Source organism: Macrotis lagotis, chromosome 5 (assembly GCF_037893015.1).
Source record: "Macrotis lagotis isolate mMagLag1 chromosome 5, bilby.v1.9.chrom.fasta, whole genome shotgun sequence".
In the NCBI taxonomy this organism is placed as follows: domain Eukaryota; kingdom Metazoa; phylum Chordata; class Mammalia; order Peramelemorphia; family Peramelidae; genus Macrotis; species Macrotis lagotis.
Genome location: NC_133662.1, coordinates 13522302 through 13528301, shown reverse-complemented (window position 1 = coordinate 13528301; position 6000 = coordinate 13522302).

Sequence of the window (6000 nt, the reverse complement as noted above, 5' to 3'; positions counted from 1 at the left end):
TTATATCAAACAAAGCAGATATAAAAATAGATCTCATTAAACAGAACTACAACTTCTTAAAAAAGAAGCATAGGCAATGAAGTAATGTCATTATTAAATATATATGTGTCAAGTGGTATAACATCCATATGCTTAGAGAAACTAAGCATATTTCTTAAAAATTATTTATTTATTTTGAATTTTGCAATTTTCCCCCTAATATTGGTTCCCCCCCCACAGAAGGCAATCTGTTAGTCTTTACATTGTTTCCATGATATTCATTGATCTAAGTTAAGTGTGATGAGAGAGAAATCATATCCTTAAGGAATAAAAATAAAGTATAAGGTATAGCAAAAATATATAATAAGATAACAGGTTTTTTAAAATTAGAGGTCTTTGGTCTTTGTTCAAATTCCACAATTCTTTTTCTAGATACAGATGGTATTTTCCATCAGATACCCCAAAATTGTGCCTGACTGTTGCACTGATGGAATGAGCAAGTCCATTAAGGTTGATCATCACCCCCATGTTGCTGTTAGGGTATACAATGTTCTTCTGGCTCTGTTCATCTCATAGAAGTTAAGCATATTACAAGGAGACAACAGCAAAACTATAATAGCAGGGGACCTCTCTCAGTTAGATAAATCTGACCACAAAATAAACAAAAAGGAAGTTAAGGAGGTTAATAAAATCTTAGAAAACCTAGATATGATAGACTTCTGGAGAAAACTAAGTGGGGATAGAAAAAAATATACCTTTTTCTCTTCAATACATGGCATCTATACCAAAATTAACCATGTACTAGGGCTTAAAAATTTTACAAAGAAATGCAGAAAAATGGAAATAATAAATGCATGCTCTTTTAGATCATGGTGCAATAAAAATGACAAGTAAAAAAGCGTCATGGAAAGATAAACCAAAAATTAATTGGAAATTAAATAACCTAATTTTAAAGAATGAGTGGATCATACAATAAATCATAGAAATAAACATTTCATCCAAGAAAATAACAACAATGAGACATCATACCAAAACCAGTGAAAGCAGTTTTTAGGGGAAATTTTATATCTCTAAATACTTATATGAATAAAATAGAGAAAGTGAGATCAATGAATTGGGCATGTAACTAAAAAAAGCTAGAAAAAGAATAAGTTATATACCAGATTTAAATACCAAATTAGAAATTCTGAAAATCAAGGGAGAGATTAATAAATTGAAATTAATTCAATTAATAAAATTGAAAGAGAACCATTGATCCAATAAATAAAATTAAGAGTGGGTTTTTTAAAAAAAATAATAAAATAGCTCAATCTTTGTTTAATCTGATTAAAATAAAGAAAGAAGAATATCAAATTATCAGTATCAAAAATGAAAAGGGTAGAGGAGCCAAGATGTCAGAATAAAACTCTTTCATATCTCCTTTTCCATGTGGCCAATTCTGTTTTTTAAAGCATTCTTCTACTCATTGATCTTTTGGATCACTTTTTCCATTTGGCCCAAACTGTTTTTTAAAATAGTATTTTCTTCAGTATTTTTTGTACCTCCTTCACCAAGTGGCTGACTCAGTTTTCATGGTTTTCCTGCATTGCTCTCATTTTTCTTTCCAATTTTTCCTCTCCCTCTCTTACTTGATTTTCAAAATATTTTGTGAGCTCTTCCATGACCTGAGACAAATTTATGTTTTTCTTGGGGGTTATGGGTACAGAAGGTTTGATTTTATTATCTTCCTCTGGGTGTGTGAGTCACCTAAGCTCTCCCCTAAACTACTGAAAATACCTTTAAATAATGACTCTAAACAAATTCTAGTGTGGTAAAACCCACAACAAGCAGAGGAAAACAATTTTCTAGCCCAAAACAACTGGAAAGATATAAGGGAAGAGTCCATTCCATCAGAGTTAGAAAGAACCCCCAGTGTAACCTGGGCCACAAGGGAACCGGCTTCAACCATCCTGGAACAGATTGTGGGGTTCCTGGGCAGTGGTAGCAGTGGCAGTTCCCAGACTTCTCAATCTAGGGATTGCCAAGGACAACATGGAAGTTCAGTAGGAAAATATTTTTGTACCAGGGAAAGGCAGGAGCCCAGTCTAATGCAGGTGTTAGTAGAAGATCTAACCCCAGTGAACTAGGAACAGACCTCAGGAGCCACCCAGCAGCTGCTTCCTGAGTGCCCAGTCTATGGAAGGTAAGGAGGTCACTAGAAGATTACAGGGGGTCTCTTTGCTATCCCTGAAGCAAGACTGTTTCTTTGCCCATACACAGATCTGGGTCTTGGTCTGGGGCCCCAGTCCCAGGAAGAGGAGCAGAAGCACAACAGAGCTTTCTGCCTTACCAGAGTGGGACCTTTCTTACAGTTCCAGGGCATAAAGGAGTGCTTGTGGTCACTCACAGATCAGAGTACACAGCAGGAGAGTAGTCATAACCTCTCATAAGACCTTAGAGGAATCAAAAACTTGTAGGTCCCTGGAGGTAGCTCTGAAAACAGCTGCAAAACCCTTCAAAAGCTTGGGACAGTATATCCTCTACCTTGGACACATAGCTCCACTTTGACAAAGAGTTAAAATCAAGTCATAGGCTGGAAAAATGAGCAACCAACAGAAGAAAATATGACCACGACAATTGCTTTGGAGGATCAAAATCCACACCCAGAAGATAAGAAAGTCAAACCTTCTGTGTCTAAAGCCTCCAAGAAAAACATAAATTTGTCTCAGCTCACAAAATATTTTGGAAATCAAGTAAGAGAGGTAGAGGAAAAATTGGAAAGAGAAATGAGAGCAATATAGGAAAATCATGAAAACTGAGCCAGCAGGTTGGTGAAGGAGATACAAAAAATTATTGAAGAAAATACCATCTTAAAAACCAGTTGGGTCCAAATGGAAAAAAAGTGGCCCAAAAGGTCAATGAGTAGAAGAAAGCTTTAAAAAACTGAATTGGACACATGGAAAAGAGATATAAAAGCTCTCTGAAGAAAATAATTACTTTAACTATAGAATAGAACAAAGGGAAATTGATGACTTTTATGAGAAATCAAGAAACAATAAAACAAAACCAAAAGAATGAAAAACTAGAAGAAAATATGAAATAGCTCATTGGAAAAACAACTGACATGAAAACAGATCCAGTAGAGATAATTTAAAAATTGTTGAACTACCTGAAAGCTTAAAAAGAAGAGTCTAGACATCATTTTAAAGAAATTATCCAGGAAAACTTTCTTGATATCCTAGAAGCAGAGGGTAAAATGGAATGGAAAGAATCCACTAATCATAGCTTGAAAGTGATCCCAAAATGAAAACTGCCAGGGATATTATAGCCAAATTTCAGTAGTCCCAAGACAAGGAGAAAATATTGCAAGCAGTCAGAAAGAAAAATTCAAATATTGTGGAGTCACAGTAAGGATAGCAGATCATTTATCAACTTCTTCATTAAGGGATCAATAGGGCTTGAAATATGATATTCCAGAAGACAAAAGAGCTTGGATTACAAGCAAGAACCAACTACCAAGCAAAGCTGAACATAATTTTTCAGGGGAAAAGGTAGATATTAAATGAAATAGAGATCTTTCAAACTTTCCTGATAAAATGGCCAGAACTAAACAGAAAATTTGATCTTCAAATTCAAGACTCAAGTGAAGCATAAGAAAGGTAAGCAGGAAAGGCAAATCATAAGAGACTTAATGATGTTGAGCTAGTTATATTCTTGCATGGGAAGATGATATTGATAACTCATAGGAACTTTCTCATTTATTAGGGCAGTTAGAAGTAGCATATATAGGCAAGGTAGAGGTGGTAGTTGAATTTGAAAGTATAATATATTAAAAAGATGGAGTTAATGGATGAGAGGAATATACTGGAAGAAAGGTATAGGAGAGATAGAATGTGGTAAGTTATTGCACAAAAAAGAGGCAAGAAAAAGTTTTTGCAGTGGAGTAGAAAAGGGTGAAGGTGAGAGGATGTAAATGAGCCTCACTCTCATCAGAAGTGGCTCAGAGAGGGAATAACATACACAATCAATTGGGTATAGAAATCTGTCTTAGGGAAATACAGAATTAGTAAACAACTATAAATGTGAATGGAATGAACTGGCCCATAAAATGGAAGTGGATAGCAGAATGGATTAAAAACAAGAATCCTACGATATGTTGTTTACAATAAGCAAAAAGGATATATATATATATATATATATATATATATATATATATATATATATATATAATGCTTCAGTTGAAGTAAAAAAAATCAGGGGTAATAATCCTGATCTCAGATAAAACTAAAGCAAAAATAGATCTCATTAAAAGGGATAAAGAAGGAAAGTATATCTTCTTAAAAAGCAACATACGTAATGAAGCTATATCATTACTAAACATATATACACCTAGTGGTATGGCATTCAAATTCCTAGAGGAAAAGTTGAAAGAATCATGAGGAGACATAGATAGCAAAACTTTAATAATGGGGAAACTCATCCTCCCTCTCTCAGAACTAGATAAATCTAACCACAAAATAAACAAGAAGGAAGTTAAGAAGGATGTTAATCTTAGAAAACAGATATGATAGATCTCTGTAAAAAACTTAATGGGGGGTGGCTAGGTGGCACAGTGGATAGAGCACCAGCCCTGAAATCAGGAGTACCTGAGTTCAAATCTGGCCTCAGACACGTAATAATTACCTAGCAAGTGGTCTTGGGCAAGCCACTTAACCCCATTGCCTTCCAAAAAAACCTAAAAAAAATAAAACCAAAAAACTTAATGGGGATAGAAAAGAATATACCTTTTCTCTTGATATCTATACCAAAAGTGACCATGTACTAGGGCATAAAAATCTTATAATCAAATGCAGAAAGGCAGAAATAATAAATGTATGCTTCTCAGATCATGATGCAATAAAATTACAAGTAAAAAAAAGTCATGGAATGGTAAACCAAAAACTAATTGGAAACTAAAAAACTAAATTTTAAATAATGAGTGGATCAAACAGCAAATCATAGAAACAATCAATTATATCCAAGAAAATGATAATAATAAGATATAATACCAAAATTTATGGGATGCAGCCAAGTCAGTTTTGAGGAGAAACTTTATATCTTTAAATACTTATATGAATATAATAGAGAAAGAGGAGATCAATGAATTGAGTATGCATCTAAAAAAGTTAGAAAAAGAGCAAATTAAAGATTCCCAATTAAATATTAAATACTAAAATTAGAAATTCTGAAAATCAAGGGAGAGATTAATAAAATTGAAAGCAAGAAAAAAACTTTATCTAATAAATAAAACTAAGAGTTAGTTTTTTTTAAAAAAAGTAAATAAAATAGATAAACCTTAATTTGATAAAAAAAAGAAGATAACCCAATTACCAGTATCAAAAATGAAAAGGGTAAACTAACCACCAAATTAGGAGGAAATTAAAGAGATAATTCAGAGCTACTTTGCTGAACTGTATGCCAATAAATTTGATAACCTGAATGAAATGGATGAATATTTACAAAACTACAAACTGCCCAGAAGAGGAAATAACATACTTAAATAACCCCATTTTAGAAAAAAGAAATTAAAGAAACCATCAATAAACTCCTTAAGAAAAAGTCTTCAGGTCCAGAAGGATTTACAAGTGAATTCTAACAAATATTTTAGGAACAATTAATTCCTAGTCTACATAAACTGTTTAAAAAAATAGGAGAAAGAGTTCTGTCAAATTCCTTTTATGACACCACCATGGTGCTGATATCTAAACCAGAAAGAACCATAACAGACAAAGGAAATTATAGACATCTCCCTAATGAACATTGATGCAAAAATCTTAAATAAAATTCTAGCAATGAGATTACATCAGGTTATTACTAGGATAATACATCATGATCAGGAAGGATTTATACCAGGTAGGTATGGATGGTTCAATATTAGGTAAACATTGAACATAATTGAATCAATAGCAAAATCAACTCAATAGAGGTTGAAAAAGTCTTTGATAAAATACAACATTCATAACATTCATTCCTATTAAAAACTCTAGAAAGTTTAGGAAGAAA